Source organism: Pinus tabuliformis, chromosome X, assembly GCF_031772625.1.
Source record: "Pinus tabuliformis cultivar Carrire ecotype Pingquan chromosome X, CPIR1, whole genome shotgun sequence".
Classification (NCBI taxonomy): domain Eukaryota; kingdom Viridiplantae; phylum Streptophyta; class Pinopsida; order Pinales; family Pinaceae; genus Pinus; species Pinus tabuliformis.
In genome coordinates, this window is record NC_142308.1 from 919840930 (window position 1) to 919866667 (window position 25738).

The following is a 25738-nucleotide window of genomic DNA, read 5'->3' on the forward strand; positions in this document are numbered from 1 at the left end:
ATTTACTCATTATTTTTATGACAATCATTTATATATAACAAAATTTATTTAGCAAAATGGTCCATTTTACAATAAACTGTGTAATTCCTTTTTTTCTCAAGTTAAAGTTGACTCATAGCTGGTTATTTTTTATGTCATTTCCTTATACACCAATATCCAGGGAAAATTTTAGGGGCTAATATTCACAGATGGGTTGATTTTCCATGCTTTTTCAAAAAAAAACAATTCCCTAATTCTCATTTTATCCTAAAAATGATTCACCCAAATTTTATAAGAAAAAAACATGTTACCTTAAAAATCGCCAAATCGTTTTAGAGACTATATAAAATCATTATAATTTTGAATATTTATACTAAAATATCACCAAGCATTTTATATTTTTCATATTAGGAATTAGTAAGATTCGCCAAGGTTTTTAATCTTTAAGATAAATTTCCACCCTTAAAATTTTCCCTGCGAGAATCCCCATCTAGGAAGCCATTGATATCATAAATCGCATCACTGACAAAGGCACTGCCAAGTTAGTTGTCGTCTACCTCACCTCGACTTTCTTCAGTTTCCAAGGTGAGGTCTATTAGCAAACTTGTGGTGTTGCGATGGGCTGCCCTATTTCCCCTATCATGGCTAACTTGTTTATGGAAGATTTTGAGACCAAGGCCTTAGTCCCTACTCAATTTCGTCCTAAACAATGGAAGAGCTTTGTTGATGATTATTGTGTCATCTAATGTCATGGTCACGAGAAACTCGATCTGTTTCTTAACCACCTTAATTCTCAATCTGACTCCATCAAGTTCACGATGGAAGTTTAAGTGAATGGTCGCGTTCCCTTTCTCGACATTTTCCTTTCAAGGATGGATGATCGTTCGATTTGTCACCAAGTCTTTCGGAAAAACACTCACATGGAGCAATATCTCCATGTCGTTTCTCAACATTTCCCGGCTCATAAATTCGATATTCTCAACACTCTTGCTACCCGTGCTCTAAGAATCTCTCATGATAGCCACCTTGAACAAGAGAAATCTCATCTTTCGGAATTTTTAAAAAATAATGGGTATAGAAAATCTCAAAGCCTCAAGGCCTTTCATAAAGCGTACAAAGCGTCTAGAGTTAAACCTACTCGTGATGAACCTATTTCTAAGGTTCATTTCCCATATATCCAAGGAACCACAGGTAGGATTGCCCATATCCTTAAGAAGATTAATGTTTCTTCTTCATCCAAACCTCTCAATACCATTAAATATTCTCTGAGATCTATTAAAGACCCTATTGTCCCTAAGGACTCAAAAGGGGTGTACCTTGTTCCCTGCTCCTATGGTATCCCACACATTGGAGAAACAGGTAGGTCTATTAAACAAAGAATGAACGAGCATGCAACAAATATTAGACACAGTTGCTCCCGCTCATCAACTCTAGCTGAACATGCACAGAAATTGAAACACCATGTGTGCATTGAAGAATCCAAAGTTATCGATAAGGTAGATCACTTCCATCAAAGGAAGCTTAGGGAGGCGATTGAGATCGAAAGACATGCCATAAATCTTAATAGGGCTAATGGTTGGAAATTGAGTCAGAGTTGGATTCTAGCTCTCTCATCAAAACTCATCATCCATTTTTTCTTTTTTCTCCTCTTTAATTTCTTTCTAGTTTATTTTCTTCCGGGTTTAGCCTTGATACCTTGTTATCCTTATTATTATCAAATTTTTATTTATTTTTAACATGACTAAAATAACTAGTAATATTTTTCTAGTTAACCTTTGACTCTTGCTTTATTTAATTTATGATGGCTATCCTTCTTTTTAAGGGATTTAAGTTTCCCTCTAACAAATAATATAAAATTGCTATTATTAATAAATAATTATTAAATTATATTGCAATAAAATATTTTAAATTCCTAATAGCTAATTTTCTACCAAATACATTTTATTTAATATGAATAAGTCAACCCTTAACTAGTGAGATTATATAAATTGTTACTAAATAATTACTTTACATAAATCGATAATATTGAAATACAATATTTTATATTTAATTTTTTTTTAGAGCTATTTTGAATTTTAATAAAATAACTCCTTACCTCTAATTCTTAAATAATTATTTTCTTTACATATTAACTAATTTACCAACAACTAATTTTTAAAAGGTCAACAATGATGCATCCTTACCATTTATTCCTTCTTATTCATGGATTTCTCACCTTGTCACGAGGATGAACCATATTAGTTGGTTCGAAATGTCAACCAAATCCTAACAATTTGATTAATCCGAAAGACTTATATCTATATGATTAATTACATAAATCTATTCATTGATATCCTAACAACCTAATTAATGCATAAGACTTATATCTATATGATTAATTACATAAATCTATGAATTGATAAGGCATTCTTCATGTTGCAATGAATTTTTTGTTATATAAAAGTTTGGTACCCATACAAAGATTTGACTACTAAATCTAACAAAACATACCTACTCTAGAAAAAACCAATAAGGTAACTATTTAACTAAAGCAGCATTCATTTATCAATGTCGTGAATTTAATTTCCTTGCAAAGCTTTTATTTAAGTCTGGTGTTTCATGTTCCTTCACGTTGAGTGTTACAAAGGTTTAATAAAAATATTAAATAATAAATTTGAATCGGCGGCCCCTCCCCTGCAGAATGAGGCCACGTTTATCAATGTTTTATGGTTTGTTGGCGGTTCACATGGGCAGTGCCTAACCAGCCATATATCGTGTATTCAATATACCCGGAGATGCATCCGAGATAATCCGTTAACATACGAATTTGAAAACTCGTCACTAAATAAAAAAAGTCATTTTGCGTGTTAACGGGCTATGTCGGGTGCATCTCAGAGGGCATTGAATACGCGATATATGGCTGGTTAGGCGCTGCCTTTCACATAATACATCATTGCAATTTACGACATTCTCCAACAAAAATAAACAATGGAAAATTTGTCTTAATGCCATTGGAACCATAATTCAAAGTGATGAGAAACATGGACCGCGGGAAACGTCACGCAGCGCTTACCAGATTCGACCATCTCGTTGTGGGACTGTCTAAACTCTTAAATGACGGTTTCCTCGAAAACAAGGGACACAATATGAGAAGAAATACAATCCCCACGTTATGCTCACCAGGGTTACAACAAATCTCTCATATTCCCCGTATTTACGAGAGGGCGAATATTTAATGAGTTGAGACAAAGTTGGATATCCACAGCGAAACGACATGGTTTCCACAATTGTATGTTACTCATCTTAAATTTTTAGTAAAGTTTAAGGATTGTTATATGAAATCTTTTTTGGAATGTAATGTTAAAATTTTAGATTTTGCTTTAAATACAAATAATTAAATTTTAATTTTATATTTTAATAATTATTTTTTAATTTGAATTCAAATAATTATATTTTAATATTACTTTGAAAACGTTATATTTAATTGTAAAAAATTAAGAGTTTTGAAGTAGGTGTAGAGGTTAATTTTCGTTTAATATTTTAATTATATTTTTGTTTGAAAAGTTATATTTAATTGTAAAAAACTAAAAGTTGTTAATTATTTATTGAAGTTAATTTTTGTATGCAGATGGTGTATTTTAAAAGTTCTGAGACACTTCTGTATAGTTTTTAAATATGTAGTTTTACCTTAAAAAATTGTATGGCACTACGTAGGTATGCATGGATGGTGGTTATAGTTATTGGTTCAAACCTCCACTAGCTTTCTGTATCGTGGTATCATGTGTTGAATGCCATGGGTACACATGGTTGTCAAATTTGTTAGTTGAAATCTTGAGTAGCTCGATGTACCATATGTGGAGCTATATTGATACCCCATGTTATAGTGGTATTTACCATAGAGGTATATCTAGAGGTAAGAGGTTATAACGGTCGTGGCTGGTTGGGTGCCCCTAAATGTTATAATGGTAGTGCCAAGATTATAATGGTAGTGGAAAGATTCATCTAGCCTCAATTATATTCCACTCAATATATATATATATATAGATAGATATAATCAAATTTTAAATTTACTGAAATTTATAACTATACAATTTTACTAACTCAAAAGTTTTCCATATTCCTTTTATGGGTAAAGAAAATGAAAATTAATTCATAAAATTTTAAATTTTTTAAATTTACAATTTACAATTTAAAAAATGTTATTATACAATTTTATTAACTCAAAAGTTTTCCATATTCTTTTTATGGGTAAAGAAAATGAAAATTAATTCATAAAATTTTAAATTTTTGAAATTTACAATTTACAATTTAAAAAATGTTATTGAATTTAAATTTTCTTTTAACTAAAATTTACAAATAAAAACATGTTATTAAATTAAATGAACTTTTTTAAAAATTATTAATGAATAAGAATAAATACTAATAATAAAATTTAATATGAATAATTGATATTAATATTATGTTAACCTTAGTATTATTCTTAATATTATATTAGGGTTTATATATTTTGGGTTTATAATATTAACCCCGTGGGTTTAATATTATTATTTTGGGTTTAAAATACCCTAGGGTTTTAGACATATATTATGTTTGGCTATTGTTGACATGTTCAACTAGTCAACATGGAGATCATAATCAAGAATAGTGAACATGAATATGATGCGAAAAACTTTGTCTTATATTATACACCCAAGGGTTTAATATTACAAACCTAAAGGATTAATATTCCCAAGTGATTATTTTTATTATAATTCTAACCGATTAATATTATAAGCCCAACGAATTATAAACCCTACAAAATAATATTAATAAAATGAGTTGATCAATATTATAAAAGCAATGGATTATTATTATTTTAAATGTAAGGGATTGATATTAAAGTCCCAAATGATTAATGAACCCAAGGGTTTAATAGACCTTATGGATAAATATTATAAGCTGAAGGAATTAATATTATAAACCAAAGGGATAAATGTGGTTGACTATGTTTAGGTTTGTAATATTTATACATTAATATATATTAGCTATGGTTTACAAATGTTGACATGGTCAAGCATAGTCAACCTGAGCATACCTTGGGGTTTTAATACTAAACCCTTGGGTTTATTATTCCATTGGATTTATTTATTTTTTGCTAAGGCAAAAGTGGATACTTCTATTCAATTAAAAAAGGAGAAATATTGTACAAAGGTGACCGCAGTGGTGAGGCCCACCAATATGACAGGCCTACCCCAAATCATGGTCTCAAAACGACAAAGTGGACCCAAGGATGCGGGCCCGCCAAAACAAACTTGTAGACCAAAAATGACCTTTGGATCTTGCGTTGTAGATCCAGCGGATGAAAAACAAATCGGGTGGCCAACATGCACACCTTTTAACAAATGAAATGGTCCCGATGATCCCAATAGACCATAATCTATAATCTTATCGGGTCCTTTTTTGACTTATGCTTAGATCACTTTATCATTCTGAAATCCACCATTTGTGCGCGATCTCGGAGAGGTCATGCGAACAGCTCGAAGCATAACCTCTGTTGCAGACCGACCAACTTGCGCGCAAAATCATGGCCATAGAATATCCTCGCTAGATCCAACGGTTACGGATCATATAGCACGAGCTAAGAGCATTGATAGTTAGAGCGCGATGAAGGTAGTAATTCCACCCCACCCTTATCCATGTGACGCGTGGTGAGTGGAATCGCTCCGAAATTAGAAAAACCAATTTTTGCTTGATGAGCTTGTGATATATTGGAAACTACCTCAAGGGCAGTAAAGTTGTTCACAGGAATAAAAGTTGGGGTTTTGTGTTTACCGATAAAATCTGGGTTCTGGTTCATGGGCCAAAGGGAGATGAAGATCCCTCTAACCAGCCATCCCCCTGAGACATCTGGTTTGCCATTACCTGCATTAGTGAGGCCAACATTGACCTGCAACCTAAAAAGGAACTCACTTATGTCAAAACACTTCATAATGAAACCAGAATAACTAGACTCCGTCACTGTGGCTCTGTGTCAACGAATACTATCTCTTGATTTTCCTAATGCTTTTGTCAGTCACTGAGGGCCCTAGATGAACATCCCTCCTTGAACCTGTTATTTGTTATCTCCTCCCGCCATTAGCAGAAATCGATATGCTTATTTCGTAACCCCTCATTGGCAAGCTAGTACACCACTTTGTTGGCTTCCCTGCGAACATGCACCAATCTGAGGGTTCTCAGCATTCTTAGGTGCACTTGGATTCTTTGGTAGACTTGTAGAAGCCGCCAATGTTCTGAGATTTTCTCAGGAGCAGCACCAACATTTATCCTCTTCACTGGTTTAATGACTGGTTCTGAATCAGCCTCAATGATGACATTTTGAATGTTGTACTTGAGTAGTGTTTTCAAACATAATTCCATTGCCATCAACTTAGCCATATTGTTAGATGCTCTGCCTAGATAACTATGGAAGATGACATGTATGTTTCCTTCCTCATCCCTCAAAACCCCCCCATAACTAGCTTCTCCTGGATTCCCTTTTGAAGCCTCGTCTATGTTGAATTTAAAAAACCATGAGAAGGGGGTTGCCAAGAAGACTTTTTTGTTGAGGTTTTCTTGATAATCTGCATAAAACCTTGAGCTCTGAATTCTCCAATATTCTGGCCTCTCTTGGTTCAATGGGTTTGCCTGTAGCTTCTCCTCCCAGGATTTTTGACAGTTTCTTTGAGTTGTTTAAGGACTAGTTTGAGGATGTTTCTCACTGGACTCGCTTTCTCCTTGAAAATCCTATTTTTGCACTCCTTCTAGACATTCCAGATTAAGAATCATGGGGTCAGCATCTAGGTTGAGTTTATGATCTCATTATCCGAGAAATTTTTCATCCAATTCTTCAAAGTAGTGATGATGTCATTAACATCTCTGTCTGTCTGCTCAAAGACTTCTCCAACCCAATTCTAAAGTGTTGTGGTGAAAGTGCAACTATTTAGGAGATGATTTGTAGTTTCTTCCTGTTGTCTGCACAAGTGACATCTTGAGGGGCCAACAAAGCCTCTTTTTCTACGATTATCCCATGTTAGAATATTGCCCTGGTGAAACAGCCACTTGAACAGTTTGACTTTCATCCAATGAGGATTTTCATAGATTTCTTTCCATGTCTTATCTATGTTTAAATGGTTAAACCCCGCATCTATCCTTTTGGCTTCCTTGAGGTTGAAAAGACCTACCTTGCTCTTTCCCCATCTTAGTTGATCATCCAAGTCTGATTTTAAGATTTGTCTCTTGTCTAAAAGACCTTTAAGGGCTATAGCTTGAGTATGTAGCATGCCCATTTCTCTGTAATCTGGAAGTTTCCATGTTCTCCATTTCCCATTGTTCCTTGATTGGTCCTAGTAGTCACTTACCCACCTTAGTCCTTTGTTGATGGTATGAGTGTGAATTTATGCTAGTTCTTCACATCGAAGATTGTCCTCCCACTGCCAATTACCCTCCCTGAACCAAGCCAGGTTTCCATTTCTGATCTCCCAGAAACTGTGATTTTGGACTAAGGCCTTGTTCTCCCATGCCCTATTCCAAATTTCAAAACCTTTTACTTGTCCTGTCATTCTAATTAGATTCTTCTCCTACCATTCACTACCATATTTTTGCTTCCAAATTTTTTCCCAAGGGGCTTGTATTTCTTTTAGCCATCTCCACAAGATTTTGGCTCCAAGAACTCTCTTAAGAATTCTTGGGTCATGCAGACCCAAGCCACCATGGTACTTAGGTTTGCACACTCTATCCCAGCCACAAGGGCCCATTTCTTCGTTTCTTCCCCTTCCCCCTAGAGAAAGTCTCTTTGAATAACATATAGATAGGGATACTTTGGAGGATAGCTTTAGTGAGAACCAGTCTCCCTACTAGATTTAGTGTTCTATTTGTCCATTTGCTAATCTTTCCTTTTAGCTTATTAAGAACTGGCTCCGAGATATCTTTGTGAAGCGGTTTGTCAGTGAGACGAACTCCCAGGTACTCCATAGGCAATGACTCCCTTTAAAAGCGCAAAATTCTGGAAAGATTTCTTTGTATTGAGATATTCATATTGAAAAAGAAAATCTTTGATTTAATAAGACTTACATCTATGCCTAATGCTCTAGCAAACTCACCAAGAATCAGTTTGAATGCTTTCGCTTCCTTGAAAAAGGGTGTGCCTTGAAGCATGGTATCATCCAAAAATTGCTTATGTGTCACCGTGTCCCCACCTTGAGTGAGTCTCAGACCCTAAATTCTCCCTTCCTCTTTAGCTGCTCTGATAGCTCTCCCTAACCCTTCCATCATTAGAATCAAAAGGAAAGGAGAAAGAGGATATCCTTGCGTGAGACCTCTAGAAGGTTTGAAGGTTCTTGAAGGGGAGCCATTGAGAAGAATTGAACAACTAGCAGTGGTAACTATTGCCATAACCCATTTAATCCAATTGTGATCAAAGCCATATGCTTTTAATATTTCTCTTATGTATGACCAACTAAGTTTGTCATATGCCTTTGCTATGTCCAGATGCATAATCATTCTTGCCTTTTTTTTGGTAATGAGTGAATGAACCATTTCATGAGCTTGAATTATATTATCTAGAATTTGTCTTCCTTCCACATAGCTAGTTTGCTCCTGTGACACTAGGGTTGGGAGGATTGGTTTGAGCTGGTTGGCAATGACTTTGGATATGATTTTGTATATCACACTGCATAATGCTATAGGTCTAAATCTGTCTCAAGAGGTGGCCCTTTCCTGTTTTGGGATTAAGGCTATGAAATATTGGTTGAGCACCTTTAAGACTGTCTTGAATCTTCAAGATTCTTCCACTACCTCCAGGATGTCCTATTCCACTATCCTCCAATAGGCTTTGAAAAAGTCTACATTAAAGCCATCTAGGACTAGTGCTTTCCGATTTTGCATATCTTTCACAGCTTCCTCTACTTCTTCCTCTATTACTGGTGTGTTGAGGTTGAAATTATCTTCTTTGGTGACCAATTTAGGGATGTATTGAGTAAATATTTTCATGGATTGGTATCTGTCTTCCGAGCTTTCCTCAGAAATCTTCTGAAAATGCTGGAGTAGAACCTTCTCCATTTCTTCATGAGTGTTTCTCTCTATTCCATGCTAGTCTATAAGTTTCACAATTAATTTGTTGTTTCTGTGAGCTATGGTGGATCTGTGAAAGAATTTGGTGTTTCTCTCCCCTTCTTTAATCCATTGTACTCTGGATTTTCTTCTCCAGAATATTTCCTCTTGAAGGAATCTATTTTCCCATTCCTGCTGGAGTGACTCTGCCATCTCTTTCCTTTCTTTTGTATAGCCTTCAGTGATAAGAATCTTGTTTATTTCCTTTAGTTTCTTTTCCACATCTTCCTTAGCTTTGAAGGTGTTACCAAATTCTTTTTTGTTCCATTCTTTCAGTCTGCTTTTAATGTGTTTGAGCCTGTTGTGTAGAAGGAACATTTTTGTACCTTGTAGATGAAGCTCTTCCTTCCACCATTCTTCAATGTTGGTGAGGAAATCTGAATGTGTGAGCCAAGCATTCTCAAACCTAAAAGGGGAGTTCCTTGGTTTGCCAAAGAGGGAAGCTTCCAATTGGATAGGCCAGTGATCTGAACCTCCAAACCATAGAATGAGTGCAGTAATGTTGCCTCCCCTGAGAAGAAGTTCCTTTGAAACAATAAATCTGTCCAATTTTGAGGCTACTTGGCTAGGTCCCCCTCTTTTGTTATTCTAAGTGAAGATTGTATTGCTTGTTTCCATATCAACTAATTTCATAGTAGTGATGATGTTCTAGAAGGCAACTAAGTCTTTGCCAAGTGTTCTATTTCCTCCTTTCTTCTCCATGAGTGATTTTGTTATGTTAAAATCACCTCCAAGAATCCAGGGTAGAGCTAGGTATCTCTTGCTCATATCGTCCATTGTTGGGAGGAGTCGAAGTTTGTCCTCCATTGGCTGCGGAACATAGACATTGGTGATAATGTAACATTGTTTATAACCCACTGGTTGGAAAATCATTTAAAGGTGATGTCTGGATGCCTCCACATCTATCACACCAAATTTTTGTGGATCCCATAGAGTGAGAATGCCACGAGCAGATTTATTTTCCTTAACTTCAAGGTATTCATATCTATTTAGCCATTTGCTGTGTTTTTCGTGGATCCTCTCCACAGAGCATTTTTTTTCATGTATGAATACTATGTCAGGTTTTCCCTGTTTGATTCTTTTACCCGGATTCCTCTGTTTTCTTCTGCTCCCAAGTCCTCTAATGTTACAGGTTGTAATTTTCATTGAGGTGTGGTTTTAAAGGAGTAACTGGAAAGGTATTTCATCCTTCTTGAGTCAATCGTGAGTTTTCCACACTCCAGTAGTAGTTCTTTCTATCTTTTTCTTCCCCTCCTCTTGCCTGGATTCTTTGTTAGTTTTCCCATTATTAATCCTATTGAGGAAGTCGCTTTGTTTTCCTAGTTTTCATGTCCCCTTTTGACTCTTGCAGCTGTTTGGTTTGACTTGTTTAGGAATATCTGTTGGACCTTGTCTGCATCCTCCTGAGGGATGGAGTTTATTCCCAGGTTTCCTCCTTGTTCTAGAAACTTTTCCAGCTCTAGGTTTTCCCTTTATAGGATCTCCTGTAAGTCTTGATCCTCTATGCCACTTTCAATTTGAGACATTTCCTGGTCTTTTCCTATTTCCATGTTACTCAAATGATCATTTGTGTGTTCATTCTATTCCTGAGTGAACTCCATGTTGGTCCCTCTTTCTTTCCCCCTTGTTGTCTTCTTCCCTGTACTTTCTTGATCCCTTCCATCTACCTCTTGTTCCCCTAAGATCTCAAACCTATTGTAGCTTTTAGTTTTATCATTCCTGATAGGGTTCTTTTGTGTCTTCCTTCCCCCTCATTTTCCTCTTCCTTCTACTCTGGTGAAACCTGTCTAGTCATTCCCTTTGCTAGTATTTAGGTTTTCCTCCTTTCTATTAAGAGGACAGTCTCTGGATAGGTGCCCATGCTCATGAAATTTGTGACATCTAAATGGGATATGCTCATAGTCAACTTTTTGAACTCATTCCTCGTCATATACTTCTAGAATGACCTCATCTGGAAGGGCTCCTGATAGGTCCACCTCCACACATATACGGGCATGGGATGTATATTTTCCCAGTAGAGTTGCCTCTTAGATTTTTAAGAAATGACCTAATTTATTTCCTATATATTTTAAAGTTTCTGGCATCCAATAATCTAAAGGTAAGGAGTATAGTCTGATCCATACCAGTACCGAAGTGAAGGTTTCTCATTTTGGTACAAAGTTCATTATCCATGGTCGCATATAGAGACAAGCAGTGGCAAAGTAGTATGGCCCTCCTTCAAAAATCTTGAATCTATCTTCCATGTTCGTAAACACCATAGTAAAAGAAACTTTGGATCCATGATGTATATTTAACTCCCCCTTTGGTTTCTAGTTGTGTTTTATGCAGGTGTACAACGCTTTCTCTGATGGCCAGATTCCCATAAATTTGTATATGATGGCATAGTTTGTCATGTGATCCCTGTGCACTGGAAGAGCTGGATCGTTCAGAATAAACCGAGGTTTACTAATAGTTTTGGGCTTACATGGCCCCATCTTGGCTCTTTTCTCTGACCCCTGACCTCTGTCTTCCTCTTTTTCTTCATGGCAGTCTTCTTCATGGGTCCCTTGCTCTGCATGGGTTTTGCTACCTTCCGCCTTCTGCGTTTCAATGTTTTTTGTCTTGATCTCTGAGGGTTGTGGAGGTTTGTTATTTTTCCATCCTAGTCCTCTGTTTGTTACCATATTACTGTAGAAGGGAGCAGAGCTCCCTCCTCCTTGTGTCTCCATGGGTGCCTGTTGCCCTCCGTCCCTCGCTTAGTGAAACCCTAGGACTAGAGCTTCGTTTCCTCCGTCCCTTAATTCATTATTTCATTAGATTTATAATATCAATCCCTTGGGTTTATTTATCTAATGTTTCATATTTTTAGGGTATAATATTATTCATAGAGTTTATCATATTAATCGTAGCATTTAATCTCTTTGGATTTTAGTATTGATCCATTCGGTTTGATTATTCCATTCAAATTATAATATCAATATCTTAGTTTTATTAACCTAATGGTTCATATACTTATGGTATCATATTATTCATATAGCTTATCACATTAATCCTAGTGTTTAATACAAATGCCTTGGGTTTATGATCATGGTCAACCATGGTCCAATGTCACATTGTGAAAAGGATTGTCTCAATATGGAAATCAACCATGGAAAGTCACGTTCAACCGTTGTCCAATGTCACATTGTAACAAAGATAGTCTCAATATGAAAATCAATGATGGTTACACATGGTTAGTCATGGTCTAATGCCACATTGTGAGAAATATTGTCTCAATATGGAAATCAATTATGGTGAACAATGTTGAACATTGCATTGTGACAAAGAATGTCTCAATATGAAAATCAATCATAGGGTTTACATACCTTTCTTTATAATAATAATCTTACGATTTATCATAGTATTTTTTCAATATCAAAACCAATCATGGTCAACCATTGTCATTGATGTTCAAGGTTGATCAAACATGGTAAAACATGGTCAATGATGGTCAATATTAATCAAACATGGTAAACCATGGTCAATTATGGTTAATCATCGTAAACGTAGTCAACACAGGTCAAACCTCACATTATGACAAAAATTATGTGTATATGAAAATCAACGATGATAAACCTTGGTCAACCATGATAAACCTTGGTCAACCATGGTCCAACGTCACATTATGACAAATATTGTCTCTTGGTCCAATGTCACATTGTGAAAACCATTGTCATTGATGGACAACCATGGTCCAATGACGCACTGTGACAATGATTTCCTCAATATGGAAATCAACCACGGTCAACCATGGTCTTGCCTCAGATTGTGACAAAGATTGATTCAATATGAAAATCAACCATTGTCAACCATGTTTATTTTATGTATTATATACCTTGGGTTTAAAATATTATTAGTTTTGGCTTATTAGTCGCTTCATCTTATAATATCAATCCCTTATGTTTATTAATCTAACGATTCATATTCCTATGGTAGAATATTAATCATAAGGTTTATAATACTAATCTTAGGGTTTAATATAGATCACTTTGCTTTATAATCATGGTCAACCATGGTCCAATGTCACATTGTGACAAATATTGTATCAATATGAAAATAAATCATGTTCAACCATCGTCAACCATGGCCAATCATGGTCAACCATGGTGCAACATCACATTATGACAAATATTGGCTTAGCATGAAAGTCAACCATGTTAAACCATGGTCAACCATGTTTATTTTAGGGTTTATAGTATTTATCTTAGAGTTAATATACCTTGTGTTTATAATATTAATCGAGTGGGTTTAATATTATTCCCTTGGGTCTATAATTCCTTGTGTTCTTAGTATTAATCCCTTGGTCTTATAGTATCAATCCCTTGTGTTTAGTAATCTAAGTGTTAAATTTCGTAGGGTATAATATTATTCATAGGATTTAAAATATTATCCCTCGGGTTAAATATAAATCCCCTCAGTTTATAATCTTCATCGACAATGGTCAAAGGTTTCATTGTGACAAAAATTGTCTCTATATGAAAATTAATCATGTTCAACTGTGGTTCGATGTCACATTGTGACAAATATTATGTGAAAATGAAAATAAACCATTGTCAACAATGGTCAACCATGTTTATTTTAGGGTTAATAATATTGCTCTTAAAGTTTATGTGCATTTAGTTCATAATATTAATCCATTGAGTTTAATATTAATCACTTGGGGCCCACGGGGCTTTGGATTAACGGTGAATGGGTGTGCTATTAAGGCACTCCATGTGATAGGTCACTAGTTCAAATCCCCCGTGGGTACTTAGGTAGTCTTAACTAGGAAAAAAAATATTAATCCCTTGGGTTTAATATCCCTTCGCTTTAAAATATCAATCCCTGCAGTTTATTAATCTAAATTTTAATATTCCTAGGGTATAATATTAATCATAGGGTTTATAATATTAATCCTAAGGTTTAATATAAATCATGTGGGTTGATAATCATGGATAACGATGGCCAACTATGGTCCAACATCACATTGTCACAAATATTGTCTCAATATGAAAATCAACCATGTTCAACTATCATCAACCATGGTCAATCATGCTCAACCATGACAAAACGTCACATTATGAAAAGATTGTCTCAGTATAAAAATAACCCATAGTAAAATATGGTCAACCATGTTTATTTTAGGGTTTATAGTATTTATCTTCTGATTTATATGCCTTCGGTTTATAATATTATCCCTTCAGTTTATTATTCCCTTGTGTTTAATATTCTTTCCTTGGGTTTATAATATCAATCCCTTTGGTTTATTACTCTAGGGTTCATATTCCTAGGTTATAGTATTATTACTAGGGTTTATAATATGAATCCTAGGGTTCATATAAATCCCTTGGGTTTATAATCATGGCTAACCATGGTCTAACTGCACATTGTGACAAAGATTGTCTCAATATGAAAATCAACCATGTTCAAATACCGTCAACCAGGTCAACCATGTTTATATAATGTTTATAATATTTATCTTATTGTTTATATACATTGGGTTTATAATATTAATCCCTTGTGTTTATTAATCTAAGGGTTCATATTCCTAGGGTATAATATTAATTATATGGTATATAATATTAATCCTAACATTTAATATAAATCCATTAGGTTTATAATCATAGTCTACCATGGTCCAATGTCGCATTGTGAGAAATATTCTTTGAATATGAAAATCAACCATGCCCAACCATCGTCGACCATGGCCAATCATGGTCAACCACGGTCCAACGTTGCTTTGTGAAAAATATTGTCTCCATATATATCTTAATCATGTTCAACTCTTGCTTAATGTCACATTGAGGCAAAAACTATGCCAAAATGAAAATCAATGACTTTCAACCGTAGTCAGCCATCCTTATTTTAGGATTTATTATCTTAAGGTTTATATACCTTGGGTTTATAATATTAATCCTTTGTGTTTAATATCATTTCCTTGGGTTTATAATCCCTTGGGTTTCTAGTATTAATCCATTGGGTTTATCAGTCTGTTGTGTTTAAGATATCAATCCTACTATTTATTAAACTAAGGGGTCATATTCCTAGGGTATAATACTAATGATATTCTTTATAATATTAATCCGAAGGATTAATATAAATATCCTGTGTTTATAATCATGATCAACCATGGTAAACTATGGTCCAACATCACATTGTGACAAATATTGTCTCATTATGAAAATCAACCATGTTCAACCATCATCAATCATGGTCAACCACGATGACACGTCACATTATGACAAATATTGTCTCGCCATGAAAATCAACCATGGTCAACCATGTTTATTTTAGGATTTATAATATTTATCTTATAGTTTATATAGCTTAGGTTTATAATATTAATCCCTTGGGTTTATAATTCGATGGGTTTTTAGTATTAAACCTATAGGTTTATACTATCAATCCGTTGGGCTTATTAACATAAGGGTTGATATTCCTAGGATATAATATTAATCTTATGGCTTAATATAAATACCTTGTTTCTATAATCATGGTAAACCATGGATTAAATATAAATCCCTTGGGTTTATAATATTCAACAACCTTGGTCCAACGTTGCATTGCAACAAAAAATTTCTCTATATGAAAATTAATCATGTTCAACTATGGTTGGATGTCGCATTGTGATAAAGATTGTGCCAAAATGAAAATCAACCACTTTCAATCATTCTCAATCATGTCTATTTTAGGGTTTATAATATTTATCTCTCGTTTTATATACATTCAGTTAATAATATTAATACCTTGGGTTTAATATGCCTTGCATTTATAATATCATTCCTTTCATTTTTTAATATAAGTGTTCATATTCCTCGGGTATAATATTAATCATGATGTTTATAATATTAATCCTAGGGTTTACTATAAATCCACTATGTTTATAATTAAGGTTTAGCATGGTCAACTATGGTCCAACGTCACATTGTGACAAAGATTGCCTTAACATGAAAATCAACCATGTTCAACCATCGTCAACAATGGTCAATCATGGTCAACCATGATGGAATGTATGTTATGAAAAAGATTATCCTAGTATTAAAATTGACTATGGTTGACCATGTTTATTTTAGTGTTTATAATATTTATCTTAGGCTTTATATACCTTGGTTTTATAATATTAATCCCTTGGGTTTATTATTCCCTTTATTTTAATGTTATTCCCACGGGTTTATAATCCCTTGCGTTTTTAGTATTAGTCCCTTGAGTTTATAATATAAAACCCGTGGGTTTATTAGTCTAAGGATCCATATTCCTAGAGCATAATATTAATCCTAAGGTTCATATAAATACATTGGGTTTACAATCATGGTAAACCATGGTTCAACTTCATATTGTGAAAAGTTTGTCTCCATATGAAAATCTACCATATTCAAACATAGTTAACCATGGTCAACCATGGTCAACTATTCTCCAATGTCATATTGTGACATAGATTGTCTCAATATGAAAATCAACCATGTTGAACCATCATCAAGCATGGTCAATCATGTTCAACCATGATGCAATGCCCCATTATGACAAATATTATCTTAGTATGAAAATCAACCATGCTAAACCATGACCAACCATGTTTATTTTATGGCTTTTAATATTTATCTTAGGGTTTATATATGTTGGGTTTATAATATTAATCCCTTGGGTTTATTATTCCCTGGAGTTTAATATTATTCACTTGGGTTATAATCCCTTGGATTTATTAATCTAAGAGTTCATACTCCTAGGGTATAATATTAATCCTCGCATTTATAATATTCATCCTAAGGTTCATATAAATCTGTTGGGTTTATAATCATTGTCAACCATGTTCAAAGTTCACATTGTTGCATAGATTGTCTCAATATGAAAATTAACCATGTTAAAACATTGTTAACCATGGTCATCCATGGTGCAATGCCACGTTTTGACAAAGATTCTGTCAATATGAAAATAAACCATGATAAACCATGGTCAACCATAGTCAACCATGCTTATTTTAGGGCTTACAATATTTATCTTAGGGTCTCTATACCTTATTTTTATAATATATTTCCCTTGGGTATATTAGTCCCTTAGGTTTATAATATTAATCGCTTGTGTTTATTAATCTAAGGGTTCATATTCCTAGGGTATAATTTTAATCATGTGGTTTACAATATTAATCCTAGAAATTAATATAAATCCCTTGGGTCTATAATCATGGTCTACCATGGTCCATCGTCACTTTGGGACAAATATTGTCTAAATATGAAAATAAACCATGTTAAACCATCATCGACTATGGCCAATCATGGTCAACCATGGTGCAACATCACATTTGACAAAGATTGTCTTAGTATTAATATCAACCATGGTTCAACGTTGCATTATGAAAATTATTGTCTCCATATATATCTTAATCATGTTCAACTTTGGCTCAACGTTGCATTATGACAAATATTATGTAAAAATTAAAATCAACGATTGTCAACCATGGTCAACCATGTTTATTTTATGGTTTATTATCTTAATGTTTATATACCTTGGGTTTATAATATTAATCCCTTGGGTTTAATATTATTCCCTTCAGTTTATAATACCTTGGGGTTTTAGAATTCATCCATTGGGTTTATTAGTCGCTTGCATTTAAAATATCAATCCCTACCCTTTATTAATCTAAGGGTTCATATTCCTAGGTTATAATAGTAATTATAGTGTTTATAATATTAATCCAAATATTTAATATAAATCCCCTGGGTTTATAATGATGATCAATCATGGTCAACTACTGTCCAACGTCACATTGTGACAAATATTGTATCAATATGAAAATGAACCATGTTTAACCATCGTCAACCATAGTAAACCATGGTGAAAGTCACAATATGCTGAATATTGTGTGAGTATGAAAACCAACCATTGTCAACCATGTTTATTTTATGATTTATAATATTTATCTTAGAGTTTATATACCTTGGGGTTATAATACTAAACCCTTGGATTTTTAGTATTAATCCCTTGGGTTTATGAATCTAAGGGTTCATATTCCTAAGATATGATATTAATCACAGGGTTTATAATATTAATCATAGGATTTAATATAAATCCCTTGGATTTATAATCATGGTCAATGATGGTCCAATGTAAAATTATGAAAAATATTGTTTCAATATGAAAATCAATCATGGTCAAACATAGTCAACCATGGTCAATCATGGTCAACCATTCACCAATGTCACATTGTGGCAAAGATTGTCTCTATATAAAAATGAATCATGCTCAACCATGGTCAAGTGTGTTTATTTTTATATTCTTAATATTTATCTTAAGGTTTATATAACTTAGGTTAATAATATTAATCACTTAGGTTGAATATTATTATGAACTTTAATAAACTATTTTAATTTAATTTAATTAACTATTTTAATTATTTAACTATGTATATTAGAAATTTATTATTATTATAACAAATTTATTATTAATAACTAATAATGATATTAAATTTAATTATTATTAATATTAATACTCGCAAAACCACATTAATAAATGTGGTTGATCTACGCCGATAGGCCTAACATGCACAACCATATTGGCAAATCTGGCTGAAAAATGTCCATAAGCATTGATGGTGTAAAAGTAATATTAATATTATTATTATTAGTAGTAGTAAGTAATAATATTATTAATATTAATATTACATTTATACCATTAACACTTATCGAACTTTTTTCAACCACATTTACTAATGTGGTTGTGCATGTGATTGATATATGTCTATCAGCATATATCAACCACATTTATTAATGTGGTTGTGTTAGTCTTTAAATTGACATAGTTTGAATGTGTAAATTTGATTTTGGGTTTAGGTTTCATTTCCAAGTTTGATTTTATAAGGAAGCAAAGTATATGTCTTTATGTTTGATTTTTTGGTCAATGTTGTCTGCTTGAGGAAACAGTGAGATGTTGATCTATGAAGTATAATAATGTTTTGGCATGTTATAATATGATAATATTTATATCTTTGAATGAAACTCTAACTTTTATATATGAAACTCTTCAAGTTTGATAAATGAGAGAATATTTAAATTGATATAGTTCAAATGTTTTCACTAGTTTGATTTAAATGTGTAAATTTCTATACGCAATAGTTTATGTGCATAAATTGATATTCTTTGATATAGTTTGAAATGCGTAAATAATTAAAATGATATAGTTAGATAAATGGGTCTTTTAAATTTATATATTTTGATACTTTATTAAATATGTTAATTTTTTTATATAATTTTAAAAAGTTTAAATGTTTGATTTTTATGGAGTTAAACTACTCAAATTATGTATTTAAATATTTAAATTTTCAATAAATCTTAGATTTTATATGCATAATTTTTTATAATTAAATTATATATACATACATAAGAAATAATGAGGGTGGAGGAGGATAGGTTTTATGGCCTTGAGAGACATTTTGCAGTTAATGGGGTTTTTGTTGTCTTTTCTTTTTGGAGGGTTTCTTGTGTGGCCATGAGTTTCCCTTCTTCCCCTATTGTCACAACCTTCCCATTCACTTGTTCCTAATTTTTTTTTTTTTCTAGTTCTCTCTATTTGTCACTTGTGCATGTCCTTATCATTTCTATGTCTAGTGCAACAACACTTTATGGTGGTCTTATCAGTTTCCAAATGGTGACTTAGGAGGAGGAATAGGTGGACTATAATATTAGTCCACCCTTGTGTCCCAATATTTCATAACCAAGGAAAATAATCTACCTCCCATGTGATATATATCATGGTTAATGTAAAGGGTTGTCTAGATCTCCCATAGGTTCTAGCAAGTGTGACAAGTTCCTTTTTTATCTAGACAAGTGACGTTATCCATCCCATTTGCCTCCCTCAAATTTACTCCTCTACTCTTTCTATTCATACTTCGTCTCTCCCTTCACAATATGGTTCCCTTCCTCCCCCACTCACCTAGAGTTTCGAAGGAAGCACCTTCTACTGTAAAGTGCCAAAAGATGTTGAGAGAATGGGGTAAGGGAAAATGTATTTGCAAGTTCTTTGGTTGAGTGAATATTATCATTAGAATAAATAGCAATATTGAGCACATTATTGATTTCAGCATGAAAACGTTGTTGGGGATATTTAGGGTGAATTAATTGAAGGCCTCATTGCTTCATTCATGGCTGCCTTATTTTTAGGTTCCTTGTCCTTGGGTATTTATCTACCTTTCATATTTTGGTCAAGCATTAAATTGATTTTGTCTTTCACTTTACAACGAATTGTGCTTAGATTAAATCTTGGTGATAGAAGTTGTATAAATATGGCTTACTAATTAAACCCTCGACTATTTCCTTCCTTCAAACTGATTAGGAAATTCTAGAACAAGATTAGGGTTTGGTCCATTTTTCCTTGGTTTCCACTATACTTTTGTTATTTAGATATTTTTAAATCCATTGGAAATAAATTGGGTTAGTTCATTGCATTAAAAAAGGATGGCAGAGTGAAGAAGGCTAATTGGTGGGATGGATCCAAATTGATTTCAGTTTATGTTTTGGTGTAGTGGTAGATTTGGCGTAGTTATGAATGGTTTTTCATATCATCAAAAGGTTGATTACTAGAAGCTCCATTTTAGATGTTTTATATGTTGCAAATTTAGGTGTGTCCAGTGATATTGTTCGACCCTAGGTCCCTTTAGGTTTTCTCGGCTACGTCATCAATTGACTATAGATATTCATGCAGATGTTGCTTTCTTTTCTTGTTCAAAAGATTCGCCACAGGTTGTGGAGCCAAATTAGTCTCCATTGAATATGTGCGTATATGACTTCTCTTCTATTAGTATGGTTTCATTTTCTTCTGACCCCCCTTGGGTCTTAGTTCTTTCCTTTTCTGGTGTTAGGACTTCCTCCTTTTCCCTTTTCCATGGGTTGTGTCTCCCTACTCGTTTGTCCCGTTCTCGTATACCTCCTCTTGATGCCTCTTTAGAGGATTCTAATGCCAAGTATATTTTACCTACTTTTCCTCTCCCTATGCCCAAGAAGATAAGAAATCCTATGATCTATGCCAAAGGGAAAATTTAAGGGAAATTCCTCTACTTTGTGATGGTTTAACATTGGATTTTCCTTTTGCCAACCTAATAGTTGGGAAATTTAACTTACATAAGGCTTAGGAGAAATCCAAGTTGGAGATTATAAAATGGAAATAATCTTCCATTTCTGAGGGCCCTTAGAGAAAACATAGGCCTACATAATAGCAAATTATGATCATTCCTTCTTTTAACTCGAGGGTGTTGGAGTGTGCCTATAAAGTACTATCCCTCAGAGGGTTTTATTCATAAAATAATACCTATATCATCATGATATAGGAAACAATGTGCTATGGATAGAAATAAATATCTTAGATTGAGAGTTTGCCACAAAAATGGTCCTTTTGTCTTTTGGACTTGGAGGATGTTTCAGGAGGCTTGATTACTACTAGCCATTTATTCTTTCCCTCTTCCCGCTACCATAGTAAACAAATTGACCCTAAAATATTTTTCCTTTTCCCTTTCCATTCTCAATGTGTATGCCACATATTCTAGTTATGAGCCATTTTGGCTAGATTCGATGAATGAAAGGGTTATTTCCAAGTCGTAGGCAATTATGAGAGAGGATTTTATCTTCACCATATCCCTCAGAGAATTTTGGGTCGATATACCTCACATGAACCATCAACATCATTTTTTCATAGATTATCCAGATAATGATCACCTGATGTATTTCAAGCTAACTAAACTTTATCCAACATAGCCAAAATGACATTTTAGGGATCATTTAGTCTTTGAGAGGCTAGATGGAGTTTTGGTATTTTAATCCCTTATAACATTTGGTATATATTTGAAATAACCAATGGGAATTGGAGATATCTCTGATCAGAAAACCATACTTCTTTATTTTGGTTAGCCTTAAAGTTAGGGGGAGCCTATTCCATTTCTCTTCAACACATCTTGGTTGGAAGTGGAATATTATCAGGATAAGATATACTATCATTAATGTTATATACAACATTATCCCTCCTCAACCTTATTGTTCCAACTTGCAAAACAATTGTCCATTGTTAAATAACTTTCGAAGGCTTGGGCTAAGGAGTATTATGCAAAAGACCGAGATTGGCTTGCTTAAGTGATGAAATTGTTTCTTGAAATATAGTCCTTATTGGAGCCTTCCCCTCTCACAAATTATAGTTTGTATATTCTTAAGGCCTTTGAATCAAAAATGTATTCATATCCTTTTAGAATAAGAGGAGTGACGGTGGTTGAAAAGTAGGGCCATTTGGCTCTCTTGTAGAGATAACAATTCTAAACTTTGTCATGAATACGTGAACTCATACAAGCATGAAAACACTATTTAGAGTATCATCAAATTGAATGGAACTTCTCACCTCTCTTTCAATGACAGGTCAAAATAAAGGGTTCGATATTTTCATTCTCTTTTAAATGCCCCACAAGGCAACCCCATTCAGGAAATTCTCCAATTTTTCATTAAATTTCCTAATTTGGCCACAAAAGATATGAATGGATTTTTGATAGTGAAAGTATTTGATAGGAAATTATTCACAACATTAAAATCTATGTATAATCAAAGGTTTCTACTCCTAATGGACTTCTAATGGAATTCTATCTGGGTTTTTATGATTTCATAAAGCATTATTTTCTATTAGCTATCCAAGAATCACAAGTTTCTAGTAAGGTTTTGGGTTCCTTCAATTCCACATTCTTATGTCTCATTCCCAAGTTTCATTAAGGTACAACATTCATAGATTACATGCCATTATGAGGAGAAATATGACTTCCTTAAAAGTAGGAATACTTATGATGTCATTATTGTAGTACACGAAAATTTGATGTTTGAAATACTCAAATAGAATATTTCCAAGGCTTATGATTGAGTGGATCAACACTTTCTTCACTTTGTTCTTATTTAGATGGGTTTTTTATTTGCAATTCATAAATTGTATTATGAGTTGCATTCAACTTATTTAATTTGTTGTGTTGATGAATGGATCCCCTTCAAGGTTTTTCTATGATTCTAGAGGGCTACAACAAGGTTTCCAACTTTCTCCCCTTATTTTATTCATAATGGTTAAGGCTCTGAGTATATTTTTGGTAGATATTCAATATGGGGTGCTTCCCAATGGTATCAAGGTCTTTGATTCAAGTTTCATCTCCGATTTATTATTTGTGGATGATGTGATTTGTTGTATTTTCAGAAATAAAAGGGATTTTTATTTCTTTAACAACTCTCTAGATCTCTTTTGGAAGGACACATATATGGAAATCAATATTAACAAATAATGTATGATATTAAACGGAATTTTTGAGTCCTTAGTCAATTTGACTATACAAATTATGTCCATCACTATAAATACTTTGGAAGATGGCTTTAAATACACATGGATGCATATTAAGAGAGTTAAGTACTGGATATTGGATTGGTTATGGCTGGTTAAAAATTTAGAGGCATGAACCTCTAACTGGGATTCTCACTTTCTCTCTCATGGTGGGTAACTTGTGCTTCTGAAGTTAGTGCAAGCGAGGGTTCCCATTTATTGGACATAAAATGTGTTTCTTGCTAAATGAGTGTTTACTTTGATAAGGAAATCATCTTATCATTTCCTTTGGGTTGGAGATAACAAAAAAATGGGTATTTCCCTTATTTAGTCACCTTGTCTTGGAGCTCTAAATGAGCTGGAAAGATGGGGCATAAAAAGAATACATTAATTTTCTAGATCTTTAGCTGGTCAAAAGCTATGGAGACTCACTCAGAAATCCTCCCTATAGTTTTGAGTGTTCTAATCGATAAAATCTCCACAGATGTCTATTTTTGCATGATTCTACCTCCCAAAAAAATATTATATATTTTAAAATTTGGAAAGCACTAGTGATGGCATCTCCCTTGATTAGAAAATTAAAATCTTGGCATGTGGATGATGGAAGGAAAGTTATAATTGGGAATGATCCTTGGTATGGTGCAAGGAATGATTTTTTCCTATTGAATACGTTGATTCAAGTTCTTGGACATCAAAACATTGTCTATTTAGCCAATATTGAGGCTCAAGCTCCTCAAATAAGAGGAAGTAATGGTTTGAAGTTAGTTATGGATTTGTGGCTCAAGGGTGATATTGTAGAGGAATGAAACATGTTTATGGATTCACTATTATCAATCCATGTATACATCAGAGATGTAGTGCTTGACCAACTTTGTTGGTTCAAAATTACTCATGTAGGCAACTTGACAAAAAACATTAGATATAAAGTTGTGATCAAAGAATACTCTAATGTAGACAAGGTGTGGTGGTATAAAGTTATATGGGTTGTAGGTGCTCCATTAAAATACAAAATCAACTCTTCACTGGCATTACATGACAAACTCCGTACCTATGACACTCCACTCAAATGGGGATGGTTAAGGTTGAATAGATGCCCCCTGTGTAGATATTTTGAGGAATACAACTTCCACCTTTTGTATATTGCAAGTATATTATTCATGTGTTTAATATTATCTAGGAAGAATTTAAGCCTAAATATAGGTGAGTTAGTGCTTCATTGAGTGATGTATGCAAGGCTTGGCTTGTGGAAAAACCTATCATGTCTTCCAATGACTTTCCGAGTTTATTAACTTATACATTTAGATGTCAAGGAATTTACGTGTTCTTAAGGATTTCTATGTCCCTCTTAAGATATGTGCTCCAAAAGTCTATTTGATGAACCTCAAATTAGATGAGTATACTAAGAAACCCAAAAAGATTATCACAGTGATGCTTAAATTTGAATTTGACTATCCACGGTGTTATTTTGATGGCAGATAATAGGGACACCCCCACTCATTGTGGCGTGGGAGTACTTTTATATTTTCATCAGACACATTTTATGTAAAATAAGTATGCCTTTGGGAGAGGGACACATACTATGACTGATTTTTTATCCCTTTGGATTTTATTAGAATTAGCTAGGAAAAGAGGATTGACAATGATATATGTGATGGGGTATTCAAAAATACTAATTGATTGGGAAAACAATAATGTAGAAGTGTCAAACGTCATCCTTCATTCTCTTATAAGTAACATTCTAGAGGACTTTGCCTCATTCAAGCATGTTTATTATAGTTATATTCTTCATGAGTGGAATGTGGAAGCTGATGGATTGTCAAAAAAAGTATTAGCCCTTAAGGTAGCTTTAGTTGGAATATATGAATTTGTGGATGGTGTTGAGATTAAGTCCATGTACTTTAATCTCTCCTTCTAATTTCTCATTTGGTTATCCTATGTAGGCTTGCATGTTATTGATAAGATGGGGAGTTATTCCTAGAGTATTGGTTTGCTATATATCTTATTTTTGTAGTCTTTGACTTACAAAGCTTTAGCATGTCTAGTTATCTTAAGAAGTTTTTTGGAATCTCAAGTTAGAGAGATGTCAAATAAAAAGATGTATATATTTTTATCCTATAAATATATATAATTTTTTCTATTGAATATGTATGTATATATATAATGTTTGATGAAATATTGAATCTAAATCATTTAAATATTTTTTATAAACTCTTAAAATATTTTAATATAATAACATTATTTAAAAATATATTTTGATTGAAAATAAAAAGTAAAAAAAATAACAAAAATTGTTAATTTTTAATTACATAATAATTACCAATATTTATAGTTAATAACCAAA